General features: G+C 54.7%; 1 protein-coding gene and 1 pseudogene across 3 annotated transcripts in view; both read right to left on the bottom strand.

The window, feature by feature from the left end:
- The window catches only part of LOC147902986 (ARM repeat superfamily protein), a 92,686-nt gene that overhangs the window by 43,601 nt on the left and 31,829 nt on the right, over positions 1-17,256 (bottom strand). The window lies entirely within an intron of this gene.
- LOC147902987 (monooxygenase 1-like) lies at positions 303-12,552 on the bottom strand (annotated as a pseudogene).

The following is a 17,256-nucleotide window of genomic DNA, read 5'->3' on the forward strand; positions in this document are numbered from 1 at the left end:
CTCTCTCTGTGTCTCTCTCTCTCTTTCTCCCCCCCCATCTGTACCTCGACCGTACCTCTGTACCTCGTCCGTACCTCCACACCTCGTCCGTACCTCCGTACATCTTGCATCCCCCGTCCGTACAGTCCCATCATCCATACCTCTCCCCCGTCCGTACAATCAATAAGCAGCAGCCGTACCTCTCCCTCCGTACCCGTTAGAAGCAACTAACTAACCCTAACCCTGAGTTGGGCTAAACCCCCGACCCAACCCAGGGGTTAGGTTAAGCTAGGGGGTTCAGATAGATAGCCAACTATGGACTACTAACCTACCCTTTCCTCCAAGTCCCCCTCAACTCCCTCAACATCCATCAAGACGTAGTACTCTACAGTTGCAGCCATGACCTATGCATAGAATTACAAACAAGAAGGCTCAAAACGACCCATCCTTGGGCAACAAGATCAGATTTTTTATCTGCAGCAAGCAATGAGAGAGCTACGATTAGAACTGGCAGAAGTAAAGGCTTGACTTCACATTCTGAAAGGGCCTGGTAAGCAAGCAGTAATTGATGAGGCTGTAAAATCTTGTAAGGATTCCCCCCCTACCCCGCAGCTAGTCTCTACAGTCAAAGATCTTGTTCACACTGAAGTACAAACTGCTAAGAAGGAAGTGATTGTGGAAGTGGACACCAAAGCATGTAAGTCAAATATTCAAGCAGTTCAAGTTTCAGATTGTTCCGCTTCTCATCAGGCATTGAAGTAGCTCCTGCGAGTCCCCCTCCCTCCCTCCCGCAGCCTCTACCTCCCTACCCTCCTCCGCCTCACTCCCTCGCCCTCGCCCCACCTCACCCTCGCCGTACCCCCCTCGCACTCGCCGCACCCCCCACCCCTCGCCTCATCCCGCCTCCACGTCCTCACCCCTCGCCCCTCCGCCCCTCGCCCCTCGCCTCACCTCTCGCCTCGCCCCTCGCCCCTCGCCTCGCCCCTCCGCCCGCCCCTCGCCTCGCCCCTCCGCCCGCCCCTCGCCTCGCCCCTCCGCCTCACCTCGCCCCTCGCCTCGCCCCTCCGCCTCACCTCGCCCCTCGCCGCGCCCCTGCCCCTCGCCCCTCCGCCCCTCGCCCTTCCGCCCCGCCCCTCGCCCGTCACCCCCCCACCCTCCGCCCTCGCCCGTCACCCCCCTCCGCCCCTCCGCCCTCGCCCCTCCGCTCTCCGCCCTCGCCTCCGCCGCTGTCCCTCTCCCTCGCCTTCGACCTTCGCCTCCGCTCTCGCCTCCGACTTCCGCCCTCCGTCCCCTTCCGCCTCCGTCCCCGCCTTCACCTCCGCTTCCCCCGCCCGCCTCGATTCGTCTCGCCTCATCCTCTTCCGTCACACCCAGGCTCCATCCCTCATCTATCTCCCCTCCTTTTTGGTGGCAACCTCTTCTTCATCGGAGGTCTCGCAGTTTGTCTTGGCGGTATGGCGGCTCCCTGCCTGGAACCGGAGGTCCAACCGGACCCTCCCTCTCCAGATGCCTACCGTGTGATCCTGACAGAGCAACAGTCGTCTCGGGTACAACAGGTCGCCAATGACTTTGCCCTTACTTCCGTCTATGGCAGAGTCATTGGACACTCTCCCTCCAGATCAGCCATCAGGGACTGGCTCCAGTCCACTCTCATGCTAGAGGACAGCCACATCGAGGAGGTGGCCCTTATGGGAAGGGGCATCTTCTGGCTTAAACTCTCCACTACGAAAGCTGCGAGCAACCTGATTGCTGGTTCCCCCACATCTGTGGACGGAAAGATCATCATGATAGTCCCTTGGTACCGTGGATTCAGCGCAGCGGACTTTGATGCTCGTTTCCGCATACCTCGCCACCCAGTGACGCTAGTTTTTCCAGGCCTTGCTGTTGAGTTGCGGCCGATAGTCAGGGACCTGGGTTCCCACTTTGGCTGGGTGATGCATGACACTTTCGTCGACGCGCTTACTGCGGCAGGAGCTCCCCGAGTCCGTGTGGCTGTGGCAGACCCTGCGACCCTTCCTGCAGTGATTGAGATCGTGACAGATGCTGGCAGCATTACTCAGAGCATGGTAGTCACAGGACAGCCAGGCTAGTGCCTGAGGTGTCACGGCTTTGGGCACCTGGCTGCTGCTTGTCCATGATTCTCCAGCTCCTCTCGGCCCCCCCCCCTCCGCCCCCTCCCCCCTCCTCCGGGCAACCACGTCAGGAGGAGCAGAGGCAGCTGGAGTCCGATCCAGAGGTGGCTCGCGGCTGGACCGAGGTCAGAAGGAAAAGAGGAAAGAATAAGAAGTTTTCTGACAAAGGCAAGGAGACAGAGGTTACCCAACCTGCAGCAGCGCCTCAGAGACCTGACAGGCAGCCGCCCCAGCGTCCTGGGAGAGCTTCTTCTTCGACTGTAGCCCGCCCTCCGCAGCCTCAGGTCCCCCTCTCTTCCGCTCCCCAACCCCCTTCCACTCAGCCCCAGCCCCTTCACGACCCGCAGCCCCCTCTTCCCGACCCGCAGCATCAGCCCCCGCCTCTTCCTCTTCAGCTCCCTCCTCTTCCTACTCAGCCCAAGTCCCAGTTTCAGCCCCATCCCCCCTCCCCCGCCCCTCTCAGCTCTCCTGCAGTGTCAGCTGCACCGATGGCTCCTCAGCCGCGGGCAGCCCCCACTCCCCCTCCTCTGCCCCCCCCGCTAGTCGCTTCCGTGGAGTCTGAGTTGCCTACCCCTCAGCCTCCTTCCCCTTCCCCACCCCAGGCAGGGCACCCTGAGTCTACACCACCCCTGGAGCAGTCTTCCATGTCTGCTAGCCCGACCCCCTCAGTTGCAGACTCTGGCGGGCCTCAGCTTCAAGAGAGAGAGCTTCCTCGCGACTTCTACAGATCTGGTCCCTGGGATTACTTGGATGTGGCCGACCTTGGGACCTTCCTTGCTTGCCTCGACATCAGTATCTTCCTGCTCCGTAAAGGGGCGGACGGGAAGATCGCAGCCTTGGCCTCGAGGGATGGCCCTAGCTTTGCTTTCACCTTTCTCAGCCACGGCACCGAGACTTGGACAGACGACTCGGTCTGGGAGGCTCTCAGAGAGCAGACGCACGCTCAGATTTGCTCCTGGATAGGCCCGTCGGGTGGACAGCTTCTCGAGACTCAGTGGTTCGAGGGTGACGTGCGCCTGCGGTGGCGTTGCACCGCCAAGCGCTTTCGATTGATTGTGATCCTCAGGCCCCCTCTGTCGTGGCCCCTTCCCTAGGACGTCAGAGCCTGGACTCCTCAGAAACTCTGAGCCTTCTACGGGATGACTACCTCAGAGATCTCGAGTTGGCTCGAGAAAGCGTTTGTCCATGGCACTAAAGGCCTCACGCCTTTGCTAAAAGTTTTGAAGAACGGGCAGGACGACCCCGCCTCCCCCTCCAAACCCTCCCAAAAGCGTCAACGCCTTCATTCCGAAATGCCAGCTTCTTCATCGACATCAGCCGCGAGCAGACAGTTGTTCGCAGCCTACCAGTCCTCATCATGAGCTTACACCTTGTCTCCTGGAACGTGAACGGGTTTCATTCTTCTGGCACCCGTGGTCCTAGGAAGCTCATCTTGAGACAGGAACTTCAGCCAGCAGTGATTGGTCGCTTGGATATACTCCTGCTCCAGGAGCATAAGCTTTCAGTGGCCCATTCCCGTAGCTGCGGGAAGATCCTCCCTGGACGCTCTCACACTTATTGGGAGCCCTCGATTGGTGCACAGGGGAGGAGTGGCGGTGTCTGTACTTCCGTTTGCGAGTCGTTTGCCCAGGGAGTTTTTGGTCATGGTACGTTGATCCCAGGCCGTGCACTCTGGGTTGGCCTAGAGTTGGAGGGCTCCAAAATAGGAATCCTCAACATCTATGCACCCACAGACCTCCGATGCAGAGCCACTTTCTGGAGGACACTCACAGAGATTCTCCCAGACATGGATTCATGGATTGTTGGAGGTGACTTCAACAATTTGGAGACTTTGGAGGACCAGCAGGGCAGAGGACCAGAGTTTACAGGTATAGCTCAGGCAGAGCAATCCGCTTGGGACTCCTTTATCTTCGCGACAGGAGGTAGGGACAATTGGAGAGACCCGTCCTTCCACCGATGGCACGGGAGCTTGGACTTCTCGTGGGGCTTCCGCAGGGAAGGAGGCAGACTCCTGGAGAGACTGGACAGATTTTATGTCAGTGATTGGGCCATCAGCAGAGGTGGTCAGGTGGGTATAGTGCCAGGGACAACCTCTCCGACCACGCGCCTGTGCTCTTATCACTAGACTCGGCAGCTCAGTCCCTTCCTCCCCGTTCGTGCAGGATTCCCGATTCCATTTTCTCTAGGGAGGAGGTGCACAGTAGTATCGGTAGCCTTTGGGACAGAGATTGGGGCGAGTGCGTGGATCTGGTAGAGTCGGTGGCACAGGCTTTGCAAGAGTCCAGCCAAATTTGCCAGCTCGCAGCCCTTCAGGTTCGCCAGGAGTGGTGGGGCAGAGCGAGAGCTCTTCGTAGGGACCTCGCCTCCATTCAGCGACTCCAGCAGGCAGCTCCGGGTTCGGAGGAGCTTCGGATCCAGGCCCTTCGAGCCAGAGCCCTTCTTGAGGAGACTCTCCAGCGCCGCTCAGAGTTTTCTTATCACGCCTCCCTCTCCTACTGGGCTCGGAAGGGCGACTGGATGAGCAGAGAGTTCTTCAGGACGCATGGCCAGAGGGCAGCAGGTGATCAGCTCCGAAGTCTTAGGACAGCGGAGGGGCACATCGTTACTGGTCCGGAAGAGGTCTTGGGGTTGGCTACCGACTTCTACAGGACTCTTTTCCAGCAGGAGCAGCTTGCCCCTCGTACTAGACGTTCCCGCGAGGAGGTGTGGAGGCATATTCCACCCCTTGTTCAGCCCAGCATGCAGGCGACGTTGATGGCACTGTTCACTACTGTTGAGATGCAGGAGGCCTTGATGGCCATCGATGGGCAGAAATGCCCTGGCGAGGATGGGCTCTCTCGCGCTTTCTTCACCTCTTTCTGGGATCAGATCCATCAGCCCCTCCTAGCAGCCCTACAGAGGATTTTCAGCAACGGACATATGCCAAAGAGCCTCTCTTCGGGATTGATTTGCCTCATCCCGAAGGGAGGAGACCGACAGGAGATCCGTCAATGGCGCCCGATCACTCTCCTCACCACTGCCTACAAAATCCTTGCCAAGATGATCAGCACCAGAGTTCGGCCTCTACTTCCTGACCTCATTCATGACACTCAGACAGGCTTTGTCCAAGATCGCAGTATCCTGGATAATGTCTTTATCTTCTCAGAGGCGACGGAGTGGGCTCAGCACAGTGGGTCGCACTTAGCCATCCTACTTCTCGACTTTGAGAAGGCCTACGATCGAGTGGACTGGTCCTTCCTGGAGGGTACTTTGGAGAGACTAGGATTCCCAGTAGGATGGATTCAGGGTATCTCAACGTTATACAGGACAGCCTCCAGCAGGGTCATCATCGGCGGCAGGATGGGAGAGCGATTTCGTTTGGAGAGGTCAGTGCGTCAGGGTTGCCCACTCGCTCCTTACCTGTTTCTCTTCTTCGCCGAGGCGATGACATACTACCTTCGGGCGAGGTCGACCGGCATCCGGGGTGTTCGCCTTCCCATCAGGGAGGATACGGAGCTCCTGGACTCGGAGTATGCAGATGACACAGCGCTGTACGTTCAGGATGATGAGATGATGCTAGAGAGGGTGAGGCTGGCCTTAGAGGTCTTCTGCTCGGCAACCGGTGCGAAAATCAACTGGAACAAATCAGTTGGTTTTCTCACAAACCCTGGGGCATGCTCACAGTGGGGGAGGTTTTTGGGTTTCAGATGGATCCCGCGGGGGCAGACAGCCAGATATCTCGGCTTTCAGGTCGGCCTAGACATCACGCCAGCTCAGCTGTTTCTCCCGGTGCTAGATTCCATTCGACGAAAGCTGGCTTTCTGGAGCACTGCTAAGCTCTCTCTTGCAAGTCGTGCTCTTGTAGTCAACCAGGTTCTCCTGGCCACGGCCTGGTATGTGGCCTCCTGTTGGTGCTTCTCGAGATCCAGCGTGGCACAGCTCAAGAGGTTGGTCCGGAATTTCCTGTGGTCTGGGGGGGATGGTCTCAGAGATACCAGAGCCAGGGTAGCCTGGCAGACAATCATTCTTCCGCAGGCTGAGGGTGGCTTGGGGGTCATTGATCCTGAGCTTCAGAGTCAGGCCCTGCTGGGCAAGTTAGTTATCCGCGGTTTGACCCCGGGGGGGGCAAACGTGGAAGATGTTACTTCAGCAGGGGATCGGTTCTTACATCCCGCGCCGAGGTGGAGAGTGGCTACCGTCCCTCCGGTGGATCTTCACCTCTGCACCGCTCACTCACCCCCGCTCCCCGCTCATTCATAGCCTTCTTATGGTTTGGAGGCAACTCCGTCTCAGTCTCATCCAGTCCCCTCCTAGCTGTCAGGAGGAGATCGACCGCCAGCCGCTCATCTGAAACGATCAGGTCAGAGATGCCTTGGGCCTTCAACTGGGGGAGAGGTCACATATCATGTGGGACAGTTGGATGTGGGGGCCAGCCCGGTCCCTTCGAGTTTGGAGGGACACTTACAGACACTTGGAGACTGTTGCTCTAGCAGCCGCAGGTGGAGGTGTCCGTGGAGCTCAGGCGAGACGCACAGAGATAGACGGAGCGATTCCTGCCTTTTGGCTGGCTCCACCCGAGATTCAGATCCTCATGCCTGGTGATGACCGTTGGCTTGGACAGTTCACCCCCCGTGGCATCCCACTGGTGGTTGCAGGCCGGATGGACGACACCTCTGTTTCCTTCTTCGCGGTTTTGGGGGACGGCCGACTCAGGAGAGAGGGTGTGCTCATCGACCCCCTTCTCCCGTGGCAGAGGGTTCGGGTCGTAGGACTGGTGGGGAAGGTTTGGCGGACCGATCCTAGTATAGAGCAGGATCAGCTGCAATTATGGCGACTTTGGCTTTGGGAGGGGCGGAGCTTGATTGGGACCCAGGTGAGTGGAGATGGCCAGAGGTTGTGACAGGCCACGGGCCGACCCCTTTCTTCACTTACAGCACGACATTGGGCAAAAGAGTTCTCGGGAGGATGTAGAGCCGCCCGCCCACCCAGCGGCCCAGTTGGTATGCTCAGGGTATCTCCAGGCTATTTTTGCAGGCCTTCTGGAAGGCCTTGTGGGAGAGCTGGCGGCCGCGGCAGATTTCCTACTTCCTTTGGCTACTCGCCCACAAGGGTCTTCCAGTGGGGAGCTGGTTGCGGCAGGTTGGTCAGGATGGACTTTGTCAGATCTGTCATGAGGACGAGGAGTCACCAAAACACTGCCTGTGGAGCTGCACTCGCGCCCAGGAAGTGTGGAGGTGGACCTTCGGGATCCTTACTCGCGCAGCACCGGAGCTAGGTTTAATCACTTGGGGCGCGTTCTGCTGGTGTAGCACCACACTTGGCTTTCATTAGTTGTTCGAGGCAGGCCCGCAGGACCCCATGTTCCTTATCACACAGGGGACTTGGGGGCCGCTAGAGGGCATTCCACCGCACCTGGCAGAGGCTGACACAGGATCTCAGGAGAGGCAGCCAGTCTGGGAGATTATTAGCAGCATCGCTGGATGGCACATTTGGACCTCGCGCTGCGCGCAGATCCTCGGTGGCACCTCTCTTTCGACTGCCCAGGTCATGACCGACATCTGGAGTGAGATTATACACACACTCAGAGGCCAGTGGGACCAGATACAGGGAGATTCCCGGGCTGGCCGGGAGAAGCGGAGACAATTCCTCCGTGATTGGGATACGTAGGGCCTCTTCTTCGAGCATACTTCTCAGGGCCTTCAGTGGCGCTATTCACCACCTCTCTGGCTGTTCATTCACACTCGCCTGATCCCTCCGTGAGAGAGAGCTTTCTGTTTCCTTTTAGGGCTGCGTCCGATTTGTGAACGCAGCCCCGTCAGCTGCAAAACTGACCTCATGTATCTTGTTTTCGAAGTAATATAATCAGCACTGTTTTTTCGGGAAAAAAAAAAAGTTCAAATATTCAAGCAGAGATTAAAGAACACGAAGCTAGATGTGATAATGCGCTGAAGATTAGAATAGGGGGACTCCCAAAAGATTGGTACAACGAGGACACATATAGTGAAATATTGACAAAGATCAAAGCAAGCTTGCCCAACATTGAATGGGTGGATGATGATGAGCAGGATGATGACGACTCCAGGCCAGCTTCTATTTTGCACTGTAAAGGTCATGCAATCCTTACACTGAAGTCAAAAGATATGCGATTAAGCTTCTTCGACAATCTTACAAGTTGAAGGGCAAAAAAGGTAGCATAGGTGTAGTTCTGGAAGCTCCTGTGAACTCCCTCCCCTCCCTCGCTCTCGTCTACCCCCCCCGTGCTGCGCGGCCCTCCCCTCCCCCTCCTCCCTCACCGTCGCCTCCCGCGCAGCCCTCCGCCCCCCTCTCCTCCCCCGCCCGTCGCCCCCCCCGCTCCGCTCCTCCCCTCTCCACTCTCCGCTCCCTCCTGCTTCCCCGCTCCGCTTCTCCCCTCTCCGCTCTCAGCTCCCCCACCCGCCTCCCCCCCCTCGCATTGCGCTATCACCCCCCCCCGCCCCCTCCTGCCCCCCCCGCTGCGGCGCAACGCTGCCCCCCCTTTCTCTCCCTCCTTCCTCGCCTCTCCTCCCCACCCCCTCTCGTGCGGTGCTGCCACACCTCCCCCTTTCCCCTTCCTCTCACCCTCCCTGCGCTGCGCTGCCCCCCCCCTTCTTTCTCCTCCTCCTTCCCTCCGCCACCCGCCCCTTCGTCACCACCTCTCCCCCCCCGCTTCCCCGTACCTCTCCATCCCACCCTCTTCCCTCCCCCGCCTCCGTACCAATCCCCCCATCCTCGTCTCTTCCGTCTCCTTCTCTTTCCCCCGACTTTGGAGCATTCGCAGTTAGTTTGTGCGGTATGGCGGCCAAGAGCCCGGAACCGGTGGCCCAGACGGACCCTGGAGGAAGTTGCGACACAGCCTCTCCCAAGTTCCCCCTAGCTGTCGAGAGGAGATAGACAGACATCCCCTGATCTGGAGCAGCCAGGTGACAGATGATACAGGTCGCCAGCTTGGAGAGAGATCCCATATCCCTTGGGCGCTCTGGGTGCGTGGGCCCGTGCGCTCGCTCCGGGTTTGGAGGGACGTCTACAGCCAGCTGAGCCCAGGCGAGCTGGCAGCAGCAGTAGGTACGGCACGTGGAATCCAGGCTCGGCGAGCGGAGATCGATGCTGCCATTCCTGCAGGTTGGAGGATTCCCATGATCACCAGACAGCTCCTCTCGAGAGATGAGAGGTGGCTAGGGCAGTTCACACCCCGTGGCATTACTTTGGTGGTTGCAGGCCTTTTCTCGGACTCCTCGATTCACTTCTTCTCCGTCACCGATGATAGCCGTCTCCAGAGCAGAGAGGCCGTGATCGACCCCCAACTTCCCTGGCAGCGCCTTCGCATCACAGGGCTGCAAGGGAAAACGTGGCATATAGACCCCCTGATTATGCAGGACCAGGACTGGAGACTCTGGATCTGGGAGGGCTGTTCCTTGACAGAGGTGGAGTGGGACCCAGGGGAGTGGTGTTGGCCACCATTGGAGACCTCAGAGAACCCTACCCCCTTCTTCTCTTACAGTGCGCGTACTGGTAGGCGTGCTCTTGGGGCTCTCCAGCGTGGGCTACCCACACAGGCACATAGTTGGTATGCCCAAGGGATATCTCTGGTCTTTCTTCGCACATTCTGGAAGACTCTTTGGGCTAGCTGGCGGCCGAGGAAGATCTCTTACTTTCTTTGGATGGTGGCACACAAGGGGCTACCAGTTGGCAGCTGGCTGAGGCAGATGGGGCAGGAGGGACACTGCCAGATGTGTTTTCAGGAGTCGTCGTCCCTGAAGCACTGCCTTTGGAGCTGCTCGCATGCGTAGACAGTTTGGAAGGGAGTCATGGGGATCTTAGTGAGGGCTGCACCCGAGCTAGGACCGATCACTTGGGGAGCCGTTTGCTGGTGCAGCACTGAGATGGGACATCACTTGGCTTATGAGTTCTCTAGGCAGGATCCCGTCTTCTTCATCACGCGGGCCACCTGGGCATACATGGACAGCTTCCCTTGGCATCTGACAGAGACAGATGCAGGAGCGATGACTCGGCACCCAGTTTGGGAGATCATAGGGAGCATTACAGGCTGGCATATCTCGACTTCCAGATGCGCACAGACCGTAGGAGATCATGCTTCTTCTGCTACCCAGACCCTAGCAGACATCTGGAGCACGATCATTCACACGCTCAAGGGTCAGTGGGATTAGATTCAGGGGGAGTCCCAGGCAGGGAAGGAAAAGAGACGGCGCTTCCTTCGCGACTGGGACCACCGGGAGTTGTTCTTCTAGCACTCTGCTCAGAGTCTTCAGTGGCATTACGCCCCCCCAACATGGCTGTTTGTCCACTCTCCGATGATTATGCCCTGAGAGGCTTGTAATTAGCATTTTGGCTCCTCGGGCTGTATCCATTTTGTGATTGCAGCCCGCTGGCCTTTAGGCCCTCTTGTACTCTCGCTTTCAAGTAATATAACTAGCACTACTTTTTGCGCAAAAAAAATACAAGTTGAAGGGCACCAAAGTATGGATAGCAGAGAAGCTTACACAAGCTCAACTTAAGATTAAGGCCACTAAATTAGCTAAAGTCAGGGCTGCCAGAAAGGATGGAAAATGGGCAGTTTACAGTGAAGGTGTAGCACTAATCAGAGAGTTCAAATCAAAACCAAAAGACTCTCAGTCTTAAACTGATGGATGGCTGTTTACTCTTCCAGACTATCATGTAGGTACTCTAAATAATGTGGGTGGCTTTTTGCACTCTTTGGGAGCTGCCATGTGCCCTCCCTAAAGCAGATGTACTAGAGGGTTTCTTGCTGTCCCATAGACCTTTTGGTCTCCAGTGGACGTTAATAGACTTTCTTTCTTTCTTTCTTTTCTCTCTCTCTCCAGGGAGTACCTTGGCATTTCAATCAGCTCTTTTTTGGGACACAAAAAGAACTCCTTACGATGCAAATGCCCCTGCTTGAGCTGCTTGAGGAATCGCGAGAAGAGAAACTGCTGCACAGTAGTGGGCAAGCGCACTGCGCAGGCCCTCAGTGAAGACAATGTAGTCAATGAAGGAGCTGTTTTGTTGGTTTTGATAGAGAGAACCTCATCAAAAGAAGAAAAAGGAGAAGTAGTTGTAATAACAGTAGTAGATGAAGGAGCTCCATTGTCCTGAAAGAAGCTCAACAGGCCTTGGCTATGGTGGAGATAGCTCTTTCCCTGTTCTTGGCTATGTCAAGGAGACTGCTCAAAGGGTTACCGCATCCATTATCGATATGTTTCGTTCCTCGCTGCATGTGGCATCATTGGATGCACTGCCTCTCCCAAAAGCACCACCTTTCCCCATACCATCTCTTCAATGGTTCCCCATCGCAGATCACCAGAACTGGCGATGGCATCACACTCTCAAAGCTGCCATCTTCTGTGTCAGCCCCCCCTCCACTTCCGCCATATCTTGGCTACGGCTTCCTCCCCTACCCTCACTGTCAACAAGCTTCCGTGCTTGCAACACGACCACATCAAATATCATCAGCAACACACCCCTCTCTCCTGATCAAATTCTCAATCTACGCACCCAATTCCTCATCTATACCTTGAATGTTAGTTCTGGCTGATTGACGTACCACAGTCAGTTCAGCCCCTCCTGGTATCTTAAACATGGCAAAGTGAGACTCCCCAAGGGGTCATCTCGACATAGCCTATGCCCCCCAAAATTGGGGTATCGCTTCCTCATTGCCATTAAGACCTTTTTGCTTCCTTCCACTGATCTATCCAGCACGTCTCTCCCAGTGGAATACCCCAAATACCCGCATCAGGAGCAAACCATCATGGGCAAGGGGGAAAGGTGACCAGTCAAGCTTCCACCATATTTACAAACCTCTTCCTTTCCTTGGGGAGGAAGTGTGCCTGAATTTGTGAATCACACCCATCTGCAGCAACCAGAAAACCCCTTAGAATTCAATCGTGTCCCTGTTTCAATATGTCTCACCACAAATTTAACTTTCTTCCCATTCTTGATATTCTTAAACGTTACTACTTTGTGACCCCAGTGCACGTATTGCCCTTGGGTAATGCATCATGCAGAAACTTATGCAGATCAACCTGATGTAGAGCTTTGGTATGATGCAAGGGATTCAAAACTAGAGTATGCAAGGACTTTGTTTTCCCTTCCACTGCCCAATTCTGAAAAGGACAGAATAGTTTTTTCAATCCATCAGCCAAACAAAGCACATACCAAAGCAAATTACGGAGATTGATATTTATCCTCAAACCTGTTCCACGGCAAGGGGAGTTGCATGCCATAGAAGAGTCACTGAAACCCCACTTGTGCAACAGAAGGTAGCATTCTACTTTGTCCAAAGCAAGCCAGTCCCCAAGGAAGTAACATGTCTGGCTTTCTCGAACACAACGATGCTACAGCTAGCTCGAAGGAGCCCATGAGTGCAACCGAGGCCACCAATGCTGCTGCCCATGACAAACACGCTAAGTTTTCTCGAATTGGAGCTCATATGATGAGAAAGAAAAGAAAGAAAGAAAGTTTATTAAAGTCTTCGGAAGACCGATGGGTATATGAGACTGTGAAAAACCTGATACAATGAGCTGTGGTAGTGGAGCTACTAAACAAGCATCCACACCAATGTAGAATGCAAAAAATGCAAAATGGCAGTACAAGTCCGAAGTACAACATAGTCATGTTGATGGTCGACTATATATCAATCTCAGCATCATCATCAACATCATCATAATCATCATCATCATCATCAGCAGCAGCAGCAGCACATCAGGATGGATGAGGCAGTGGAGGCATGAGGTCAGCAATAGAGCGATGTCAGCCCCTCAGGGATACAGTCCTGGTACGTCTCGTGGTCGTAGCTCTGCGTCTAACCAGGGCCACTGTGACTCCGTTGGTCGGGCTCCGACCCTAAACAAGGAGGGGATGTCCTCAAGTATGATCTGTGTGTCAACCCTCTGTCTGAGCTGTCGAGTCACAGGCCCCAGGTCATGGTAATGTCGAGGTCTCGTCTCGTGGGGGTCTATGTGATCTGGCTGAAAGAACTCCGTGATAGAGCTCTGAGAGGTATCAATCAAGGAAGAAGTCTGCTCCTATCTCCGTGCTCGGAGTATCCTCTTGCAGTGTCTAAGCACCTCATGAATGAAACCAGTTAAACACCGCTAGACTGGGTAGGAGAGGAAACGGGCCAAAACCCCATAACTATTAGTAAACAGGACACCTGAAGATGAAATGCTCCTCTGTCTCAACCTCCTGCATGTCACACAGTGTGCATATGCCCCTCTCCCGAGGTAACCGCTTTGCTCTGCCGCTCTCGATACGAAGTCTATGTGAAGAGACCCGGAACTGCCCAAGAGAGATCCTCAATGAGTGGGGTAGGTGAATCTGTGTGTATCCTGGTGGATCAATGAAACCCTCTGCTGTGATATGTAAGAAGTGATCTCTGTAGAAGCCCAGCTTCACTAGAAGATCACTCGGGCCCAACCAAGTCCGGAATGTGTGTAGCTGTAGTAGATCCTCACAGATAACTTGGTTCACCTCGTGTGATGGGAGGGGAGAGAAAGGAGCATCCATGCTGTACTGGAATGGAGGTAGTCTGTCCATGTGGAGCCCTAGTCCCTCAAACCATCTCTCTGTGCATGCATACCAGCACCTCTGGTCTCCCCCTGCTGCAAGTGCCATAGAAGAGGACAGTGCTAGCCATGGTATCCTACTATGCCTAGAGGTGTAATCCCCATACTCCCTGACTCGGTACAGATACGTGATGACTTGAAATGCAGCATCTAGCTATAATGGGGGTGACCCAAACTCCGCTCAAATGATTTGGTGAGGAACGAATGGCTTACCACGGATCATCCGTGATAACATGAGAGCCTGTAGCCGCTCCACACTGTGTGCAGAGTGTCAATGAGTGGTGAGGGGGACCGCCCCTCTAGAAATCTCTGCCAAAAGTCCTTAGAATTGTTACTGAACAGAATGTTTAGTAGCTCCTTCTCGTTTTGGCACACAAAGTCAAGTTTCTTCCTGCGTACCAGTCGACAGTGCTCGCGTAGCATCTCTGGTTCGATCGGAAGACTGTTTTTGGTTTCGAATCTAAGCTGACGGCGTAAAGCCTTACACTCATCATCGTACCAACTATTATAGGGTACGGTCCCAAGTGGTGGTGGGCGGGTGGAGCAGGTGGTGTGGGGGAAGGCATGAAGATTAGCCTTGTGTAGTGAGTGGGTGACTAATGCAGCACGATCCTCTAATAGGGGTATAAAGTCAATGTATGCGAAAAGTATGTACAGACGGCCAGAGTAAGTAGGTGAGTGATCGCGATCAAAGCGTATATCATGGTAGGTGGAGAAAGAACTCAACGGGGTAGAAAGTGTTGTGCAGCGGGAGGTAGAAATGCTAAAGAAAAGATAGGTATGATCAGCCCTTGGAGGCAGAGGTGCTATAGTAAAGTCAATGATGCGAGATGTGAAGGTAGGGGATCCCACGATGTAGTCCACAACACTGAAGCCTCCCCCATGTGGAAAGCACGTGAAGCCACCTGATGCGGGCCATCTATCAAGATCATTATAAATAATGAGATCATGCATCCTGCCGAGGTCTAATAGGGCCTGCCCATAAGATGTGAAGGGTCCTCGTCTGTCAGCCAAAACTCATAGCATACATGCCTCCTCGAGGTCAATGTCTGGCAATAGAGTGGAATCATTCCTAAAGTCGCGGAGTGATGCCTGACGAGCACCTATCCTCACGTTGAAGTCCCCAACTAGGAGGACTTCTCCGTGGCTAGAGAAGTCAACAATAAAGAGCAGCAAATGGGGATGTCTCATCCTCCCCTCGAATATCTCTGGCAAAGTGAGAGGTCTCGGGGGGAAAGTAGCAAGCTGCAATAAACAGATCCCGGCTGTCCATGTGCCGAATCCGGATCTAGAGAAACCTAGAATGTGTATCTCTATGCTCCATTGAGATGGCCCCCAAAAGTGTGGATCTGTAAAGGACTGCGACTCCTCTTGACCCTCGAACCCCTCCTGTATCCCTCGTCTCATCTCTGTAGGCAAACTCCCATGTATACCCGCTGACTACTGATAGTGGGCACTGTGGACTCTGATGTGTCTCTGTATAAAAGACTATGTCGTGACCTGTATAGGATTCTGAGAAGTTCTCTGGTTCTGACCATAAGGTACCATTACAGTTCCAGATGGTACAGGATAGGGTCTCGGATGTCTGAGTCTCATAGACCCACCTCCCTATGCGGGAGGAGAGGTGGGTGTCCGACAGGGCCTGTAAGGAGTCGTCCATCTCGTACTACTGCCCACTTCCCCTCCTTGCGGGCCTGATCCCGCTGCTGCAACAGAAAGCGCCTCTCCTCAACCTGTAGTGGAGTGAGGTCAGATCGTTGGCTGGTCTCATAAGGCTAACCTACGACGTAAAGCCGAAAGTCTGCCCGGGCGTCATGGAACCGTATGATAAGGGGCTGCTCTCGGTTGGGGTCCCTCCCTACCCGCGATGCTCTCAATCCTGTACTCAGTCACCCCTAGGATAGTGGCCACGAAGGCCGTCGCATCTGCCATCAGTGTAGCCTCAGTGCGTGCGATTCCACGTACTCTGATGTTGAGAGCCTTGCTGGCTCTCTGTTGCTGCTCCAAGAGGGTAGCCGAAACGGTCACCCTTGCAAGTTCCCGTTTGGCTACATTGACCCATCTAGACGTCTCCTCAATGGCAGATTGCATACTCGCAATATGTGCCTCCACAACTGGGGTGCTCCCTGGGACTGTACGTATAGCAGTGACCTCCTGTCGAAGCTGCGAGATCTCCTGTCTGATCCCCTGAATAAGATCAGCCTGGTCTCGGATAGCCTGAGACTGCTTTTGTATGAGACGCGCCTGCTGCTCCTGGGTGAAGCATGTCTGCTCCTGTGCGAAGCGTGACAGCTCTCTCTTGCGCTCTCGGATGCTATGAACCTCCATCAGCAAGTTCTCCCAAGCCTCTGATGGGGCAGCTCGTCCGTGCTCTAGTGGAAACTGAAAGGATTGTGGCATGAAAGTGTGAGGATGAAACTGGAGGCTGGGTGATGACTGGGTGAGATGGGTGCGGTATGGAGATTATAGTGGCTTGGAGGAGGCGATCCCAGCAAGGTGTGGGAACGTGGGCTAACTGAGAGGCAGAGGGGAGAAAAAGGTCGAGTAATGCGGAACAATGTATGACCCCTCCAAAGTAGGTGTCATATTCGGAGAAAGAAAGAAAGAAAGAAAGAAATTTTATTAAAGGTCCACGGAAGGCCATACATGGCCTATGGGACACAAAATCATCCGAAAGGAAAATACATCATCAACGATGCGCCAACTAGGTGGCCTCATCGTAATACCGCTAAGATGCCAAAAATGGCTACAAAAATCCTGGATACAAAATGAAATGAAATAGAGTACCAAAAATGCCTAGATACAAAATGTAAAATATGAAATATGAGGAACATCGTCTTCCCTAAGGGGTCTGTGATCCAAAGAAATGATGGAAGTCATGGCCATCGACCATGCCTCCTGCCATGAGTGTGAAGATCTGGGCAAGTGTCAAATGGGCTGCTGGCGGTGCCAAGTCTCCATGGAGCAATCTCCTCCGAAAATCTGCCATCATCCTCCGTCGTCTAGAAATAAAGCGACGGGTACGGCCTCTGTGTAAGATCATCCTGCGGTGCTGCCGGATCATGTCATATGTACATCCTCGGGGTGGAACCATCGGTGCTCTCTGGCAAGATGGGCTATCTCTGTGCTCATGGTCCTGCGCCTCGTCCTGCTCCTCATGAATAACCAGGTCTCTGGCAGGGATGCGACGGTGCTCTCTGAGGAATCTCTCTCTGTATCTGGTGATCTCCCTGATGAACAACGCTAAGCAATACTGATCCTCATACTCCATAATCCGAGAGAGAGGTCCAAATCCGTGCCCAAATAAACAGTGAAATCTGCCACGGATCTCATAATATAAAGGGCATCTGCAAACAAAGTGCTCCTCAGTCTCCACCTCCCCCATAGTGCAACAAGGGCATATCCTAGTCTCTCGCCTGGGTCTATGTCCGGTAGCTGTACGACGCATCCTGCCGGCCTCAACGTCTAATCTGTGGGAAGATACCCTGAGCTGGCCCAAGGCAATCCTGAGTGAGTGCGACATATGAACGCCGATATATCCTGGGGATATGATGAAGCCATCCTCTGAA

The sequence above is a fragment of the Dipteris shenzhenensis genome, chromosome 4, assembly GCF_047967505.1.
Source record: "Dipteris shenzhenensis isolate YYH24624 ecotype China chromosome 4, Dip_SZ_1.0, whole genome shotgun sequence".
Taxonomy (NCBI): Eukaryota; Viridiplantae; Streptophyta; class Polypodiopsida; order Gleicheniales; family Dipteridaceae; genus Dipteris; species Dipteris shenzhenensis.